Genomic DNA, 21120 nt, shown 5'->3' on the forward strand with positions numbered 1-21120 from the left:
CAGGATGGGGTGACTTGTGGGGCTCTCACCAGATTCTGTTACCCAGAATCCTCTGGAAACCTCAAACATTGGCCAAAAAACACTTTATCCTCACATTTTGGTGACAGAAAGTGCTGGAATCTGAGATGGGCCATGAATTTCCTTCCACCCAGCGTTCCCCCATGTCTCATGATAAAAATGATACCTCACTTGTGTGGGTAGGCCTAGGGCCGGCGATAGGAAATGCCCCAAAACACAACGTGGACACATCACATTTTCCCACAGAAAACAGAGGTGTTTTTTGGAAAGTGCCTAGCTGCGGATTTTGGCCTCTAGCTCACCTGGCACCTAAAGAAACCTACCGAACCTGTGCATTTGTGAAAACTAGACACCTAGGGGAATCCAGGATGGGGTGATTTGTGGGGCTCTCACCATGTTCTGTTACCCAGAATCCTTTGCAAATCTCAATATTTGCCCAAAAAACACTTTTTCCTCACATTTCAGAGACAGAAAGTTCTGGAATGTGAAGGAAGCCACAAATTTCCTTCTACCTAGTGTTCCCCCAAGTCTCCCGATAAAAATTGTACCTCACTTGTGTGGGTAGGCCTAGTGCCCGCAATAGGAAATGCCCCAAAACACTATCTGAACACATCAAAATTGTCAAATGCAAAACTACCTGTTTTGCGGAGGTTTGGGGGGGAGGAAGAGGGGCACCTCCGTTTTTGTTCCTGGGCTCAGCTGCCATCTAGGGAAACCTACCAAACCCAGACATTTCTGAAAACTAGACACCCGAGGGAGTCCAGGGAGGTGTGACTTGAGTGGATCCCCCAGTGTTTTCTTACCCAGAGTCCTCAGCAAACCTCAAATTTAGCTAAAGAAAAATCACATTTTTCCCACATTTCTGTGTGGGATCACCGCACCGGGATACATTTCTTACCACTCAATGTTCCCCGCAGTCTTGCGGTAAAAATGATACCTCACTTGTGTAGGTGAACCAAGTGCCTGTGACAGGGAAGAGCCAAAAACATGTCAAAATTGAGGGGTCCAAAAGCAGGTCCAAAAGGGCAGTTTGAAGAAAAACATTTTTAGGCTGACAAACGGGGCAGAATTTTTATCGGTATAGATGAGACAATGCTGGGTAGTTGAAATTTTGGGGATTCCTGCAGATTCCGGAAGGTTCTGTCACATAAATGTGGAAAAAATGTGTGATTTCCAGCAGAGTTGGAGGTTTGCAGGGCATTGTGGGTAAGAAAATGGTGCAGGTGCATGTGAAGCACACCACCCTGGACTCACCCAGATGTTTAGTTTTCAGATATGTCTAGGTCTTGTGGAGTTTTCTAAATGGCAGCATCCCAAAGTCCAAAAAGTGCAGCCCTCGCCATTCCAAGTGGGACGATTTTGAGAGTTAGCCAAGCTCTCATGGCCCAAATGGAAAACCAAAACCGAAAATAATCAAATGTCCTCTTGCTTGCCATGGGATAATATGTTTTAGTGTGCGGGGAGAGAGCTGAAAGACTGTTAGCCCCTTCAGTTGGGGTGGGAGCATAACCATGCCCATACTGGTTGGTAGCCACCACCAAACTATTTTTTTAAATTCCCTGGCATCTAGTAGACTTTCTGCCCCACCGGGTTTGGATGGGGGTAATTGCCCCATCTGACCACTGGTGGGCAGAACAACTTTGGCCCCATTTATTTGAGGTGGCGGTATGGCTATACCCCCAACCTCTTTTTTGAAAAACAAATCTTCCCTGGTCTCTGGCCGGCTTTCTGCCCACCTTGGGGGCAGATGGGCCTTCCAAAAATGGGCTGATCTGCCCCCAAGGGGGCTGATGTGGCCAACAATAATGGGCCCCCATGAAGAGTGACCCTTGTCCAAAGGGATGCCCTCCCAAACAAAACACACACACACCAATCCCTGGTGTGTAAGTTGTTTCTGCCCCCTTTGGAGGCAGATTGGCCTAATATAAATAGGCTGATCTTCCCCCAAGGGGGGCAGAAATGACCTAAAATAAATTTACCCCCAGGTGAATGACCCTTGCCTAAGGGGTCGCTCCCCTTGCATGAAAATGACGCAAAAAAAAATAAAAATCCCTTGTGTTTAGTGGTTTCTGCCTCCCTTGGGGCAGATCAGCCTAATTATAATAGGCTGATCTGCCCCCAGGGGGCTCAAATGGCCTAAAAATATTTTGCCCCTGCTTGCCAAGGGGCCACTCCCTTTATGTATAAATATATATATTTTTTTAATTCCCAGGTGTCTAGAGGTTTCTGTCCCCCTTGCGGGCAAATTGGCATACTAAAAATAGGCCGCTCTGCCCTAAAAGCAATTTTGCCCCCAGGGGAGTGACCCTTGCCTAAGGAGTCACTCCCGACATGTAAAAAAAAAAAATTATCCCTGGTGTCTAGCGGTTTCTGCCCCCCCTGGTGGCAGATCGGCCTAATTATAACAGCCCGATCTGCCCCAAGGGGGCAGAAATGGCCTAAAAATAAATTGCCCCCCTGGGGAGTGGCCCTTGCCCAAGGGGCCGCTCCCCTCATTCAATGACCTAAAAAAGAAAAATTCCCTGGTGTCTAATGGGCACTTCTGCTGCCCGATCGCAGAGACATCAAAGGAAAGGAAAGGCCTTTCCTTTCCTTTGTTGCCTCTCTCGGCCCCTCAACGTGATCGGAGGAGAAATGCTTTTGTACTTCTCCTCTGATTCTACTGGAAGCTCAGGGGTAGGCCTCTAATGAGTGAGCTGATGTCATCAGACGCCAAGGGGGTGGGGGAAGAGGAAGCGAGGCACCGAGGATTGAGGCTCATGGGTAGAGCGCTAGCACTCTCTCATGAGCCGGTCCAAGGATGTAACTGTTACGTCCTTGGCGCCTCAGCACTGCAGCAAAGGATGTAACCATTATGTCCTTGGCTGCGAAGCAGTTAAACAAAGATCTGTCAATTCCAAGTATAGGAAATCTTGCAGAGCAGCTTTCTGCACATTTCATGAGGCCCCTCCGTAATGCACCAGTCTGTACATTTTAAATCCATAGTAAACATAATCTCTATGTATGATGATGTGAGAGCACAATGCTTAGAATTATTGTTACCACTACAGGCTTATAAATTACTCTGAAAAAAGGTGCACACTGGAAAATTTTGAACACCAGTGACAATACAACATTGTGGCCATTCCTGGCATAATGCTGACCATTGCATAACTTAGCAATCCTTGACATTGTGAGTATGAAACATTTTAGCAATGCTTTGTATGTAGTTTGCATGCTGTCACATATGCTATAAAAGCCACTACTGTGTTTAAACCAGAGACATTCATGGAGCTAGAACAAGAGATGGAAGACAATGACCGCCGAAGAGAAGTCAATCAGGTCAGTCTGAACTACAGAATCTTATCATAGGGCGATAGCACCACTAGTGCTGATCAATACTAACATGACATACTGGTGTGCAGTCTTTGGTTGAGAGTTGAAGGAAAACCAGTTATTCTGTCAATAATATTGGTCAATTTTATCAGCTGCCTTTCTGATCAACAGCACCATGTTTGTCCTTAACTGTTCTACAGTGAGGTTTTGAGCCCACTATCAGTCCGGACTCAATGGCAGCTTCCACTGAGAAACCAAGCCACAGTTCTTCAATAGGACTTTATCATCCATCCGAACCCCAGGGTTCTGGTGGTATGGTGACATTACCCAACTTTAAAAAAGAAATGTTGTGTTAGCTTTGTATTTTGATAACAGGAGAAATGTGAATCATACTTGAGCATTTCTTCAGTGCAGGCTGTAGAGCATGAGCCAAAATAGAGCTAGTTTGTGTGATGGTTTAATGGCTATTTGAAACTTGGCTTAAGGACTAAGGAATGTAGGAGGCTGGCCTGGTGGGTGGTGGGTACCAATGATACTTACACCTTATACCAGGCCCAGTTATTCCTTATCAGAGTAGTGTAGGCAGTGTCTAGAAGCCAGGCTCTCTAGAGGTAGCTGTAGATGAGCAGCCAAGGCTTATCTAGGAGACATGCAAAGCTCATGCAACACCACTGCAGTCACACATTACTCACACACATGAAAGAAAACACTCAGTATTACTTAAATAAAGGTACTTTATTTTGGTGACACAAATACCAAAAATACCATACAGTCTATACTCCTTAGGAGGTAAGTAAAACACAAATTACATACACTAGTAGGAAGAAATAGGCAGAAAAACAGTTTTGAAAACAGCGCAAATAGTGAAAATCACAATAGTTAGAAACTGGCCTAGAGGGAGCACAAACCATATACTAAGAAAGTGGAATGCGAATGTCAGTCCCCCACCTAGGCAAGTGTAGTGTGTAGAGGGCAGCTGGGAGTACTAGAAAAGCCCAAAGGTAAGTACCACAACCCACCCCAGGAACCAGGAAAACAAGAGTAAGTCACAATAAGTTTCCCAGATCACACACAGAAATGAGAAGAAGAATTATGCAAAACCCAGAAGAGACTGCAAGTCACCAACAATGGATTCCTGGACAAGAAGACCTGTGGAAGAAGGGGACCAAGTCCAAGAAGCACAGAAGAGTCCAGGAAGAGCAGGCGCCCCTGCTAACCCGGATGAATGTCCAAAAGGGGAACCACCAGAGGAGAAGAAAAGCCAGTACTGCACCCAAGAAGATGAAGTCAGGTTTCTGGAGGGTGCAAATGATGTCCCATGCCAGATGGAGGATTGCAGTCTGGTTTGTGTCATAGGAGTCTGCCAACAAGCCTTAGCACATGCAAAGCTCGCAGTTAGCGGAAAATGATGCTGCCGGGGACCACGAAGGGCCAGGTGGACTCTACCCAGAAGGGGGAGACAGAGGGGGCCCTCAGCAACACAGGGAGCCCACTGACACCAGGCAGCACACACAAGAGTCCCACAGGATGGGGACAAGAAAGTTGCAGAAGAGGCCCATGCAGCAATACGACAAAGGCTCCCACGCTGCTGGAGCACCACTCAAGAAGCTGCATTGCAGGATATAGTGCTGGAGCCGGAGCTTCAAGATACATGAAGATCTTGGAGGAAGAATGCCAACAAGCCTTGGCAGCTGCAAAAGACGTATTAGATGGGGGTACTGTCTTATGTGTGGAGGCAAGGTCTCACCTCCAAGTTGGACACCTGGAAGAGAGGACTATCAGGACCACTTCAGTCTACTTCTTGTAATGCAGGATCCACACAGCTCAGCAGGAGAGGGGATTCATGCAGCTGGTGGTCGTTGCAGTTGGTGCCTGCAGAAGCAGGGGAGTGACTCCTTCACCCCAAGGGAGATTCCTTCTTCCTTCTGATGCAGGCTGAAGACGGGCTGTCCTCAGAGAATGCACGACCAGGGAAATGTTGCAGTTGCGGGAAGGCGCTGGAGATACAATGTTGTGGGAGGCGTCTTGTGTCTTGCATCTTGCGTCTTGCTTCATTGTTTCAGCTTGTAGGGTCCTGAAGAGTCCAGATGGAGTTTCCTCGGTCAGAATTTGAAGTGGAGGATGCAGGAGATTCCTGCTGGAGACTTGTCATCTGAATCTGAGGAACCACCCAAAGGAGAGACAATAAATAGCCCTGAAATGGGGAATGGACACTTAACCAAGTAAGCAACTATCAGGGGAGGGCTATGATGTCACCTGCTTGCACTGGCCACTCAGATGCTCCCAGAATTCCCTGCCAACCATTAATCCAAGATGACAAAACCCAGGGACCCTCTGGAGGAGCTCTGAGCACCACCCATGGGTGGTGATAGACAGGTAAGTGATCACTTCCCTTTCCTTATCCAGCTTCACATCAGAGCAGGAACTGGGGGTCCCTAAACTGGTGTAGACTGGTTTATGCAAGGAGGGCACCAAATGTGACCTTCAAAGTACTTCCAGTGGCTTGGTGAGGCTACCCCTCCCAAGCTTGTAACACCTATTTTCAAAGGGAGAGGGTCTAACACCCCTCTCCCAAAGAAAATCCTTTGTTCTGCCTTCCTGGGCTTGAGCTTTTCAAGCAGCAGGAGGGCTGAAACCTGTCTGGGAGGTGTCAGCAGTTTGGGCTGCCTGGAAACCCTCACAAGGCTGAAATGGCAATAAAAGGGATCCTCTATGGAGCTCCCAGAGTGCATGGAATCATACAACCAATGCTTGCAAAAGCCTTTGTGTATGATTCCAACATGTTTGATGCCAAACATGCCTATGTTCGGAGTTACCATTATGTAGCTGGACATAGGTAGTGACCTATGTCCAGTACACGGGTAAAATAGCGTCGCCACATTCACAAAGTCCGGGAAAATGGGCCTGGAGTTCATAGGGGCACCTCTGCTAATGGAGGGGTGCCCTCACACACAGTTACTTTTCACCCAGCCCTCTGGGCTTGAGGCCTACAAAAGGGGTGACGTATAAGGGACCTGGTGTAGTGAAAAATGGCAGTGAAAGGGTGCTTGCACCTTTTGGACAGGCTGCAATGGCAGTCCTGCAGAAGCCTTTGCATGGGCTCCCTATGGGTTGCAACATATATGCTGCAGCCCATAGGGATTTGCTGGAACTCAATGCCCTGGGTACCTAGGTACCATATACTAGGGACTTTTAATGGGGCACCTGTGTGCCATTTATGGATGAAATACAAAGTTTTGGGAGAGAGAGCATAATAACTGGGTTCCTGGTTGGCAGGATCCCAGTGAACACAGTGAAGCACACTGACATCAGGCAGAAAAAGGGGGTAACCCTGCCAAGACAGAGGGTACTTTCATACACTACTGGCCTAATTTATGAGAAAATGGTGCAGCGTTGTGCCACAAGCAATTTTGCTGCACCTAGCTGTGTAATTTCCAAAACGCAGGGCTGAGCCATATTTCCCAGTGTACAGAGCATCTCTGTGTTTTCTCCTTTAACATCGCTAAATCATCTCCTTAGCCCCAACGCAGCAACCCTTAAGCCATGGTGCAAGGATGCCTGCAATGAGCGGGTGACTGGCTCCTTCTATGTGTGCTGCAGAATATAGAACATGTAGAAAGAGGAAAAAACTAGAAGAAATAAATGTATGCCTCATCATTGGGCCACTCTAACCGCACCCCTAGGGAGGCATTAGTTTTTGGTGCTGCCTCTGGTTTACGTTTCCTTGTAAATCTGGGACAGTGTCAAAAAGCAATGAGTGTTGTGCAGGTACGCCCAAAGCAACACCAATTGCACTCCCCTTTACCACAGAAATCTGCATCGGGCGACCCATATTTACAAGGCCACATTTAGCCATGAAAAGTGGCTTAAGGCTGCCTTGTAAATATGGAGCAGGACACAGGGCCAGCAGAACATGGCAAAAAGTGACTCTTCAGTGTAGCAGGGGGCTTGTAAATTAGATCCTAAGTGTGTTTATTGGTGATAGCAGCCAACAAGTTCTGTAAAGCAAAAAATATTGCAAATAACATCCATATATGATTTTCATACCTTTTGAGCAGCATTCTCTTCTGCGAAGATAGGCAGAGGAATGTTGGGCAATCCATTTGTATGCACAGAAGTGCTCTTTTGCAATGAGCAAGACGGTATTTGCAGAGAGTTGCCATGATTATAATGAACAGATCAAGAACAACATGGGGCTATTTCATATTAGTTACTTGCATCTCACAGACTTTTGAGCTCTGAACAAAAGGTCCTCTCTGCGTTAGTGTGCATTAATCCCTAGCAGACTCTTCGTGATAAACTAATAAGGGGTTTAAGGCACTGAGACTCATGGCATGTGCAAATGCAGTTTGCAATGAATCAGTGAGGTACCGAAGGATAAGAGAAAAGTGTCTCATAATAAATGTTATCCACACGATCCTCTGTGGTTCACAGTTTCTTTGTAGGCACATGCATGATTCACAGAGTTGGAGAAACCATGTTCCTGTGTACTGCTGCAGTACGCTGACTTCTGAAATATTTCAATAATGCAGAACACGTGGCTCCTTGATTAATATAGTTGAACATTTGTCATACAGAATTTGCTGTTCATACTATTTTTTCAACTGGTACTGGTTTTCCGTTTCCAACATGGCTGGAATGGAAATTCCGAAGTAATTCTGGAGAAAGTTAAGCCTCTTCTCAGAAAATGTTTTTCGAATCTGTCCCTTTGCTTTTTTAGCAAATCATAGTTCATTTCCATTTAGTTCCTCTAATTGTAATGGAGACATGGGTTTAGAAATGGTTTGTGATTCGTAATTTGGAACGGCCATTTTGTGGGCATCCCTTCCAAAAGCGATCAGCTCTTCTGTGTACCACATTTGCATTCAGCAGTGTAGTATAGGACTCATCATCAATCCTTGTTTTGGGAACTAAAATAGTAGTACTTAGATCGGTTTGCAAATAATTTTCTGCTCACAAAAATTGTGTGCACATTGCGATCGGTTTTTACGACTAGAACATTTATAAGTCTGGCCTACAGTTGGTCTCAATTTTTCCAATATTCTCAAAGTTTTCTTATCCACAGCCACCATCAAGCGTCAGATCGTTAAGACGCCAGTAACTATCATTAAATAACAGGTTCAACAGCCTTGGAACGTGCGCATGCGTCCACTTTGAGTGCACCAAAGCCGACCCTGAAATGGAGTTACTTCCATATGTTAGCTCTGAGCCTCTCAACTCGGTGATAATGCCAGTAGGTGACCTCTGTGATCAATATAAACATTGCACTGCAGTCAGTAACAGTGTGCTATTCAACCCGATATTGCCCAAACTTACGTGGCAATCAAATGTTCCTACGAAGGTGCGACCTTGAGAAGTAGCAGCCAAATCCCTGAAAATTCATAAACTTTCCTAAGATTGAAATTGTTTTTTTTTTGCCATTAAAATGCCTTCACTAACATAAAATGTCACTGCTTTTTATTTTACAGTGGGGTCCGAGAGTGGAAAATGTACCTGTTTTGCTTTCATATATCGTTGGTACTTTTGACTGATTTGATTGTCTGTGTGTTTCCGGAGTAAACCCCTTGTTTTTACATACTATAGGCCGGATTTATGCTGGTTTTGCACCGTTCCAACACCACATTAGCATCATTTTTTTTAGGTTAATGTGGCGTTGGAAAGGGAAAAACACCACGCCATAGTTACAAAGTGGCGCAATGCAAGCATTGTAACCCCTTGCACCACATTATGCCTGCGTCAGGCATAATGTATTCAAGGGGGCGTTCCGGCGCTGGCGGGGACCGTAGATATGGTGAAAAGAAATCTATGAGATTCCTTAGCGCCATTTTTATCAGCATTTCTTATTGCCTGCTAACTGTAAGACGTTAAAAAGAGGCTCTCATTGATTACTATGGGCCTCTGGGTGCTTTGCAGGATTAGCGTCATATTTTTTATGCTAATCCTGCAAAGTGCCATACTATCATAAAAAATTATGATGCTAGTCCCCTAACTACCACCATGGTGAGCCGTACTTAAATACGGTGCTACCAAGGTGGTGCTAGTTGGGCGCCAAGGGGCACAAGAAAAATGGCGCTGCATTAGGTGCAGTGCCATTTTTCATAAATATGCCCCTATATGTTTATGTTTCTAAATGGACTTAATGACGTTGCAATTTTGACAATAGCACTCCATTTGTAATGCATGGAAGCTAGAACTCTCTCCTATGTGGAGTTAATAAAATTATACCTCACATTGCAAAGTCTTTCGTAACATCACAATATTGTGTGAAATTTGGTTACAAAATACATTTGTTCCAGAAGTCAGAATTATGAGACTTAAACCCAGCCAACTACTGGAAATGCTATTTAAAATGTGATTTCCCTTTGTTTATTTACATTTTACCTCTATACCACTGTGCTATGGGTTGTGTCAGCATGACGTATAGTGGCAAGGTCTAATAATCAACGATATCATTCTGTTTAACAGTATGTATTTACTACTCTATGATAAATGATAATTTGTATATTTGTTAAAAATATGACAAAGCAGAAACACTTGGGCAATAAACATCAGTTGTGACAAGCAGTGCCGAGAGCATGATGGTCATATTATTTTTGAGGTGCTGAATGAAGGTTTCAGTTATATGTATAGCTACAAGACTGACATTAAAAATGAGTCAGGCATTGGTGCCTGAAGAATGTGGCTACATTAATTCTTAGACCAACTGTGTCTCATCCGCTATGGCGGAGGAGCGCCACCCCCCGCCTACAGCAGCAACTGCAAAACATTAACAATAAAACGATAATAAACTTTTTTTATAATCAATTTATTTTTAAAGGGGATAGGTCATGGGGGATGACAGGCACTGGGGAGAGTGGTGTTCACTCCCCTCAGTACGCATGTGTGTTTGGCCAGCCATCTCGATATTACCAAACAAACATGCGCACTATGCTTTCTCCAACTCGGCACTGTGTTGCCGGGTTGGAGACAGCAGGCCCAGGCTCCCAATCTTCCCGGGAGCACAAAGTCAGGGCGCTCGGGTTAATACTAATGCTGCCCTCATGCATGAAAGCAGCAGTAGGATTGGCTGCAGGGCAGGATTGGAGTTTGTGCTTTGGAGCCTGCAGTCCAGTCGAGACCCAAGGAGTGTCGGTGCTGCAGATTCAAGATAAATGTTTTAAAAAATATTTATTTATTTTGTTTTGTTCAACCACCCCCGCGCTGCCACTTTGCCCCGCTGCCAGCTGTGACTGTCTTAGACCCTGCAGGCCAGCAGATACCACATAAAAGCTAAATACTTCAGTGATTAGCAGATATTGGACTGTAAAACCCATTCCCCTTAGATATTAGAATGAAAACCCCTTAGAGAAATGTCACATCTACAATGAATAGCAAAATAGCGAAGTACTGATATTCACCTGCAAGTACACAGGTTATTTTAGATAGGCAGCTGAGCAAAGACAGGATTTGCAGCAAGTTTCGGCGTTGTCAGGCATTTAATGCCTTTATTGGAAAAATAGAAAACCTCTTCTCAACAATTGTTTGAACTAAAAATGTAAGGAATGGATGAATGTTCTTAGGAATAGAGTAGTGTACTGAATCCTGAATTTATGACAGAGAATTAAATGATATGAATCATTGACACACCAGAACTGTCTTGTGTCTGTGATTGTTCTAATCGCTTAAAAACATCAATTTCACAAAAATATTACAGGGCACACAACCTTTTTTAGAATTACTCCGCTCCACGCCATCACAGATCTGGGAGTGTATGTAATACAGTCGTAGTTCAGAAGAACACACTTGTTCAACTTCATTCAAGTACATGTAAAACTGTATGTTTTCATTTTTAAGGTGAATTAAGCCAAAGAGTAGTCATGTTTGCTAAACAGACTGATATATTTCACTCCTCATATAGATTTTACAGGACAGAAACAGTGAGCATTGTGTTTTATCATTGTGCATACATAATTACAACAGCAACGGCAAGCCTAACACATAAGAATTCAATGTTTTCTTTGTTTTAGCCCTCATTAAAAGACAGGACGTTTCTCAAATAATGAGCTTAAGAAGTTTGTTAGGATACAGCACAAACTCAACATGCATTTCTGTTTTACCCAAAACGTGATTGCACACAGTTCATGCTTGTACTGTGTGATTTTTGTGGATCCTTGTGCTTTTTCCCTAGAAATGCCCTGTCAAATAATAGAACAGGTGGCTAATTCACACAGATATATCATATGCTTCTCTTTTCAGTGAAGTCAAACAAGATGATATCTTTTTTCTTCCACCACTTGACTCGCTTGTGTCAAAGATATTGATAGCTTTTAAAGGTTCAAGACATATTTTGACAGACCCGATGTATCAATATCTCTTATAAAGGCTTATAAAGTATTCATGTCAGGAGCCCCCAAAAGCAGTAAATAATATATCTTTCAGTGAAAGCTTCGTATTTTTAAGAACGTATATGTAGGTGTTTTGTAATGAAAATAAATTTGCTGGAAAGATGTGGTCAAGAAGGTGTTGGACACTATGGTATACATCTTGATTAAACTGATGTCAGTGTAACAAAAACGTAGTTAAGAGAACTTTCCGAATCGGTCTTTTCTGAAAACTTCTAAATGTGAGTCATGCATAGTTTGAAGTGTATAATTTTATTTCATTGCTTTTGAGATTAGCAAAAGGAGCTTGCTACAGTTCCTTCCTATTGTTAAAAGAGAACATTTGCAGTATACAGTGGTCACTAAAACCGATCTTCCTCACTTGCCTGCAAAGTGATGCTGCAACAGTCTGGAACATATCGTGAGTTTTTTATTATTACGAGACCCATGCATCTACTCTAAAAGTAAATCTATGTTGGGATGTTAGGAGTATTGAAAGCAGCGCTGAGCTTTTGCCCTATCCTCATTTCGCACGAGGCACAAAGCTGAGAGCAACCAAAGCTCCTTGCTGTGCTCCTACAGGCTACATGAAGTGTGAATGTATGATGCACCTGCCTCATTACCATTTCAAGTCAATGGTCTGATGGGACATCTCCTGATACCACATTCAAACAACTGAATTGTGGCACTGCGTTCACTATATGAACAGGAGCGGTTTGCAGTATTGAAAATGGGCGGGCGGTGTAAGTGCAGATGGAGGGTGATTAATTAAATAAAAAGAAAAGTATCTTCCTTCACGACTGCACTGCTCCTCTTCTCTGCCGACAGCCTGCAGACACAGGCTCCCAGCCTGCCCTGCGGCCAATCCTGAAGCTGCTCAGAGCAGTGTCAGGATTGGCTGGGAGCTCCAGTCAGGGTGCTCCCGGGCAGACTGGAAGCCTGTGCAGGCTCTCTCCAGCCAGGCAACTGTGTTGCCTGGCTGGTGAGACCCTACTGTGCATGTGTGTTTGGCCGGCCCGAGAATGCCGGCTAAACATTAATGCGCAGTGAGGGGGAGTGCTGTGCACTCCCCCTATGTGCATGTCACAGCCTGTGGCCCTGCCCCTTTCACCAAAAAACGATAATAAACTATGGGCCTGATTTATGGAAAGTTAGGTTCGCCATTGTATCTTTTTTTGATGCAAAAGCAGCATAAACTGAGGACCCAAGCTCCAGGGGCCCCCCTCAGCAAAGTACACTGTACACGGCAGCGGGCACCTGGCCTGAGAACTCCCGACTGGGTAGGGGAGGAGGCCCCTCTGGGTACTTTGCAGGGGGCCCCCCTCAAGTTTCGTGACGCCACTGGTTATGATACATAAGTTGTGATAGCAGCAGCCCTATGAATGGTGTGAAGCACTAAGTTCTGGTTAAAGGAAGTACATCCGGCACTGTGTTATGTATCACAGTAAACAATGGAAGTGATTTTTTTTTCTCCAAAAGGTACTCCTACCTTGGTGGAGAATTGTGTTTTAATATCAAGTTCTTCGAAAGTGAATTTCATCCAAACTAAGCCTATCATTCAGTACAGGAGATCCCTTACACTGTTGAAAGTACATATCTCATAACCAAACTATCCTTGGGACACCTACCTCAAAGCTGAACTGAAAAATCAAAGCCAAACTTATACACTGCTTCTTACATGACATTTAGAAGCTTGATGAATATTAGAATTGTATGGAACTTTCTGGATACTTCACATGATATGCAGAAATTCCTGACCAACCATGTGGCAAAACATATGAGTGGTACTCGTGCAACAAAGCACAAAATTGGGTCTAGAGTTCCATTTTACCACTGTGCCATGTGGAGTGAGATAATATGCAATAACCATTCTCTGCAAGACACAACTCCAACTTTTTCAATTTTCTTAATATGACAAATTACCCAACAGTTTATTGATTGGATGTGGTAACGTAATATATAGATGCAGTGTTAGATACAAATATCATGTATTAAAGATTTTTTACAAAAATATCATGCCAGCGGGTGCAGATTTTTTTATTGGTGCCAGTTTTTTATAGACCAAATTTTGAACACAATATATATAAAATAAATAAATATTCACATCATTAAATAGTCTGATATTCCGACAATATAATTGTGTTACTACATCATTTTTATTGAGTCCAAAATAAGTTTGCAACCCATCATGTACTTTACTATTTAGCAACAATAATAGCCTAGTTTACACATATAGGAAGATGAGGAGAGTTATTTTGCAAGGAAAGAATGTTCACACTCTTTCCAGCATACCTCAATCTCGGCCAGTTTGGAAAGACAAGGAGACAATCTTCTTCTTCTTCTGAATGGATGAAAACAAAGAGGGAGTACAAGGGGATTGTCTAATACAGTGATTGAAGTTAAGGGTAGGAGCAATACATGGTCTGATTAATAGGAAAGGTCAATTAAAACAAGAGGTCAATATATTATGGAGAGCCATGAATATGGCACGGTCAAAAACTGTCCAGAACGCAAGGAGCACTTCTTCCATTTAGGTATAAGAGGAAAACAGTGTGTGTTCCTTCAACATTGCATTACTAACCAGGTTTCTATCCTGCTCATTGTTGCTGGAGCTCAACATTCATAAATCATATGGACAACGTAATGAGTGGTATCTTCAATGGTATTTTGATTCTGGCATGTTGAAGTCCCTCTAAAGAAGTTTGTTAAGGTGAGTTCCGTTTGTTCTAAATTAATCAAGCTAGAGATTACCTCAGTCATCTTCATATATGCTCAGTTGCAGGCTGCATTTGGAATTTACCAGTGAGTCAGCTAATGAAGAAGCTGTTTACCAGTTCCTTAATGTTCCAAGCTGTTTGGTTTATGCACATTGTGCTCATTTATCCCCCTCCCACATAGAAGGCAATATTGCATGGAAAATTCCATGATTTCTTAAATCAATTACTCCCATTATAATGCGAACATTAGTGAGGATGTTTGGGTTGAGTGCCTAAGGTCACATCTCACAGGAAGCATAGCTAAGGCAACTTGCCCAGAATAGCCCAGGAGGACCACAGGCAAGTATTGCCATTTACGCCTCTGGAGTACAGTGATAATCAAAATCAACCAGAAATCCTCATCTAATTGTGTCCACTGTCCAAATGGAATGCCTCAAGCTGTTTTTAAACAAAATGCATCTCAGTAGGCTAGTTTGTTTGGCTGAGATGTTCAAGACCATTGTGGCAGAAGGGACCACTCTGGGAAATTGAAATGTTCAATTATTCACCCAAATTTCAAAGGAGGAGCCTCCATGTCTCCAAGCAATTATTGTCTAATATCACAGCTGGATGTAGCTCTTAAGAATTGTTCATCACTGCTGCTTCAAGATCTAGCAGCGTGTGAGCTAGACACAGGCATGCTACCTCTGAATGAGATGGGGTTTATGAAGAATCAAGGAATGTTAACTAACCTTATGTACAGTAGGATTAATCATGAGTGAAGCAAAGGACACCAGAATACCATTGTATTTGTCATTTGTTGATTTTAAAGCAGCATTTGATCATGTCCCATGCAATAAACTGTGGAAAAAGCTTAAGCAGTGGGGAATCCCACATAACTTATTGAGGGCAATTAGGCTGCTTTATACGTACACTTGCTTCAAGATAAAGGTTGAGGATGGAACCCATCTGTTGAGAGAAGTGAGGACATTGATTGGCCTCAAACAGGAGTGTGGTCTTGCACCTCTTCTATTCAATTTAAACATCTCAGACTTCTCCCCAGCACTGAATGAACTGACATCTCATTCTCTGAGTCTTGGTGACCTCTTGTTGTCAAACATTCTGTATGCAGATGACCTGCTCCTGATAGGACTGCAACGACTAATCAATCATTTACCAACATATGCAGATGACAATGGGTTAGAGATCAATCTCAAGAAAATAAAGGCAATTTCACAAAATCAATGCATTTCAAACCAGCGCATATGGTACCTTAATAGAGCCACTATAGATGAGACATCAACCTATGTTTATCTAGGTGTTAATATATACTCAAGGCCCTCATTTGCACATCAAAGGGAAGCAATTAAAGGAAAGGTCCTGACTCTAGATTTTGCATTTTCAACTTTAGCTTTGGGGTCCTACCCTTCAACCTTTGGCTGAAATAAATAAATCAAGGTTCATGCCCACCCTCACATATGGAGGTGAACTAATGATGGGATCAGACGTTAGTGCACTGGATAAATTTGTAACAAAAACTTTTAAGCAAGCTTTTCGGCTGCCGAGATCATTGTTACCTGCTCAAGTCAGGCTCGAGTTCTGGCTGATATGGCAGTCCCTCACAAGGCCTGGAGCATTTATAAAATGCTGCCACAAGTTGAGGTCAGCCTCTAAGGGTTTGCTAGCAAACTTTGCTAGGTCTGAAATTAACCTTCAAAGAAGAAAGGGCGATTATAAAGAGTACCTTGATGACAGCACAGAAACATTTGGGCTGGGTGAGCTGTGGGAGCTAGACACAACAGAACCAGTGTTTAGGAGGATGGTATACAAAAGTATTAAACTACAAAGTTGGATAGAGGATAAAGGTACGATGGCCAAACGGACACACAGGTGACTGGTGCTGAATTCCTATGATGATCAAAAGGCCCGGCCTCTCTTGGAAGCTGCCTACTCCCTGAAGGTCGAACAAAAGTTATTGTTGATGAGATTGGGAGAGCTACTCACCCTGGATTTTAAACCAAAATGTCAGGAAGTGGAACAATGGGGGGACATGAAGTGCCATTTATGCCACCAGATAAATATGACACTGCTGCATGTCTTTGTATCTGCCCCCATTTAGGCCAACAGCTGAGGTCCCTGTTAAGGAAGGAGTTCAAGGCATTGGAAATTAGGGCATGTAGACCGGCAGTATTAGAATCGCTGAATCCAAAGAATATGATGCTTAACCTCAGACTGTTGCAGTTTTTGGACATCTCTAAGGACTTTGTTGTGGAGAATAGCACTGTTCAGACTACGGCAAAGATTGTCACTTAGGATCTGATGGGTATCCCTTATGGGAATCGTAAGGAAGGCCAAAGGTGGGAGCGCAAGGGCATTAGTAAGATAAGGAGATCCAAATTCACTACCCAGCCAATGTTAAGGTCATGTTACCAAAGGCCTGTGGCTTAATGTTCATGGGCTGTAGAAAGTCAATTCTGTTTACACCAAGTTGGGCTGCTAGGGATGTTATACACTTCTCTCCTTTAGGGTATTCCAAACCCTTTTCCCCTATCTCATCTTGCTGAGCATCTGGCTCACCAGTGGGCCTTAGATATGTACTTGGGCATTTATACATGTTTTAGCACGAAGGGGAAGTACTTGATTGGTCTTGTTTAGACCATGATGGACTGCTAGGAAAGTAGCAAGCCTTCTTTAAGGATGCTTTAAATACCTATCCTTCCATGCTGAGTGTCAGCTTCCCTACAAGTTTTATCTACACCTAGGCACTTTTCATTACATGTTTGTACTCACGGGCAGGGATTAGCTAAACTTGTTAACACAAGTTACTACTTGGAAGTCAACCCTGCTAAAATCAGGTGGGCTGCTAGGGAAGTAGCAACCTTTCCATTAAGGTGCTTCAAGTTTCTATCTTGACTTGTGGGTACCAATTATATCACAACTTCCACAAATGCACTTTGGCACCTAATGCATCCTCTAGATTAGTCAACTTTGTAAGAAATCAATGTGGGCTTCCAAGGAAGATGCACGATTTCCTTCCTGATGCTTCTAGCCCCCTGCCCTACCTAATGGGTAATAATTGTATTTTAAGTTCCATATGCACCTTGGCACTTTCCGTGTCTTTTAGCATTTAGGGGCTGCAACTAGTTAGTCTCGCTAAGAAATGCACCTTGGCACTTTACACGTGGTGGGCATATAGGGCTTACAATAAAGAAGGTCCTTTTAATAATAAAAGCAGGTTTTATATTTGGATGTTGTTACTTCACATTGTTTGTACATTTGTTTTGTATTAGTTAGTATTGCGACATTGTGTATGTTTCGATGTTTATGATTTTAATTAACTAATTAACTTATTAACTACCTGCCTACTCCCATTAAATACTCTTCTATCATTAGCAAGGTTATGCTGCTAAATTAATTCGTGTGCACTAGAAAATGTATCAGAAATCAAAAGTTCACTAATAACGTGGTCCTGAAGGCTGAAAGAACACATTATTGTATTCTCTCGATGTATTTTATATCCCATAATTGGTTATCTTTCTTCTGAATTGATGCAAATGATTAGATAATTAGATAACGATTAGCCACATTTTCCAAATGCTTTTGACAAAAAGAGACTGGTTTCAAAACTTAAGGCATATCTAATAAATGTAAGAGCTTTGCCTAAACATAAATTTGAGCTTTGAAATCTATTGAATGACAATCTATGGGATGTTGTCGAACTCACAGAAACAAGGTTAAGTTATTAAGCTAGCCATTGCAGGGGGTTATACTATCTCACACTTGACTCGTGACAATTGTCCGGGGGTGCAATTTCAATAATATACAGCTCTAAATTTCAATCCTCCAAAAAAATACCTAAAGGGACTGGAGTTGGCTAAGGGGTTTGTTTCATCAGTTAAAATAAATTAACCATTTTTCTTTGTCATGGGCTTTGGTTTATCAACCACTGAAACACATCCCAACATTGTTTGAGGTTCTAGCCAAAGGCATTGCACAATGTTTCATGCAATATGCATACTTTAAGGTTCTTGGGGGCTGCAACTTTTATATTGATGACCATAATTGCAAGGCTGCAGCACAATTAGTTGATAATATGTTGTATTTTAACTTATTCTGATAGCTGAAGATCCCACACATAAAGGTGGCCATACACGTGATCCTATATTAACTAATGTTCTCTAATTAGTAATGGAAAAATGCCTTCTGTTAATTTGGACAGACCGCTTTTTATTTATATTTAAATGGACAATATCTGATATTCAGTGAGAGGTAGTTAGGCAAATCAGCGTCACTTTCTCTTGGCATCATATATCAGGTGCAAATTCATAACAAATCTGCTCGCATATCAATATTAATCAGTCTGATGGAATTGAGTCCTCTAATTTGGTTGGCCCTTGTTAAAGGTTTCAATAAACTGGCACCTACTAACAAAAGAAGTTCAAAAAAAGAAATTCCCTTATAACAACTTGGTTTTTACTGACACTGTGGCATGAAAAACTGAGATACAAACAATTGGGAAGAGACATGTGAATACAGATGTGCGAGACAAGGTAATCTATATAATCTATAAAACAGCTCTAAAATGTTTCTGAAAAATATCAAGAAGGCAAAAAAAGATCTATTTACAAAACAAATTGCAGAAGCAGATAATTCTTCTACAACTATTTTTCAGATTGTGAAAACATTTTTAAACCCAAAATCCGCTAAAGAAAAGATTCCTGCATCCCGGTCGCTTGTGGATAACCTTTTTTATTTTTTCATAAGAAGGTGGAAAACATCTATTCAAGTTTTGAAGGGATAAGAACCAACACCAAAAGTGCATCAATTTTTGATTCCACCACAGATTACACTGGATCTCATCTCACAGACTTTGTTACTAGCAGATTCAGAACAGACTATTCTAAAACTTAAATCAGGTTCCCTTAAGCGATGTGTGCCTTCCTTATATTTTGAATCAGACAGCACCTTCATTTAATGTTTTGGTTAAATCAATAGTCAGTTTGACACTTAATCAAGGAAAAATCCAGCTGTCAGGAAAAAGGCTTTTGTTTCACCACTTCTATCCGTCAATCGTGAATAAGTATAGACCCATTTCTTTACTTCAAACAATGGGAAAATGTTGGAAACTCTGGTGAATGCTCAGATTACCAGTCATATAGAAAAGAATGGTATTCTTCAGATGTCTCAATCTGGTTTTAGAGCTGGGTTTGTACTGAAACAGCATTGCTATGGTGTCCCCAGCGGCGACTGACAACTATGAGGAGTAGTGTGGGGGCAAATTGGTGATGGGTGGGTGCACTCTTCTAAGGCTAGTGGAGACTATAAATAAAATGAAATAGTCACATACCTTCCTTGCTGCGCTACATGTCCAACACCATCCTTACTCTGGTCAATGTTCTTCTTCTCTGTCCCCTCTATGCTCCATTGTGGGCTCCAGTCAAGACCCCTAACCAATCCTGGTGCTTCTCTCATGCTCGTAGTCGGCATGAGAGAAGCGCCAGGATAGGAGTGAGCGGCCTCACTCAGCACTCTCAGCACTCTCAAGGGGACTGGAGGCCTGTGCTTTCTCGTTAGAGAGTTTTAAAATGCGCATGTCTAGCTGGCAGTCGCAAGACAGCCTGTCAAAGGAGACGTATGCACTTAAACCTAAATGCACAGCCCGTCACTCGCTCCTGCTGCAGTAATGGCCCCATCCCATCTGACACAATTTTATTTGTCATCTTGGGGGATTTTCTGGGGGCATCTTTGATAGTGGGACAACACTCCTCCACTCTAGTGGAAGAGCCGCTCCTGGATGTCTCATAATATTCTATTGTGAAAACTGGAGGAGGTGTGCATCGTGGAAAAAGCCTGGCAGTGGATAAACTCTTCTTTGTGAAATAGGCAACAAGCAGTATTCTTACCACCTTACACTTCTTGTTTTAGCGAAATAAGATCTGGTGTTCCACAAGGATCAGCTCTCAGTCCAATTCTGTTTAATGCATATATGGCTCCATTGGCCCTAGAATTCAGCTGTGAGGTTCAACAGAGTATATGGCACATAGTGATGCTTGCATTTCAACAACTGTATGAGACTACCATTGGACATTTTCAGGGATGTCTCTTAGCTTTAGCAAATTAGATGCGTAGCAGCTACATGCAGGTGAATTCAGATAAGTATAAAATATTTGTCTTTGGGAATGTATCTCAATTGGACATACATAGATTATGGCCTGCTGAGTTGGAGGACTTGCAGATTTCCATGTCAGTGGCCAGGAATTTGGTGGAACAACTGGACACTAAACTATCACAGGTACAGTTGATTGCAGTGGTCTGTTTTTCCCTATTAAAATCATTAAGCAAGACATTAAAGTTTCTCCCAGTTTCTGCTCAGGAAGACATTGTGCATGCCTTAAGTACAATTGAGCTGGATTATGCAAATGTACTCTACCTGGGGTACCAAAGAAACTATTGAATAGGTTGCAAAGAGTACAAAATGCAGTGGCAAGATTGGTCGTAAATATTCCCAAAAGGCAGTGTGTGTGAAATGGTTTGGTGATACTTCACTAGTTACCAGCCAAGCATAGAATTAAGTTTATGACAGTAATGATTACACAAGGGACCATACATCAAAAAGGTCCATTGTATATTCAGAAGAAAGTAAGAAAATATATACCTCATATGACACTTCACTCAGCAAACCAAAATCTTCTTTTTGTCCCTAGGATACATAAGGCTAGAGCAGACAGGAG

The sequence above is a fragment of the Pleurodeles waltl genome, chromosome 2_2 (assembly GCF_031143425.1).
Source record: "Pleurodeles waltl isolate 20211129_DDA chromosome 2_2, aPleWal1.hap1.20221129, whole genome shotgun sequence".
Lineage (NCBI taxonomy): Eukaryota > Metazoa > Chordata > Amphibia > Caudata > Salamandridae > Pleurodeles > Pleurodeles waltl.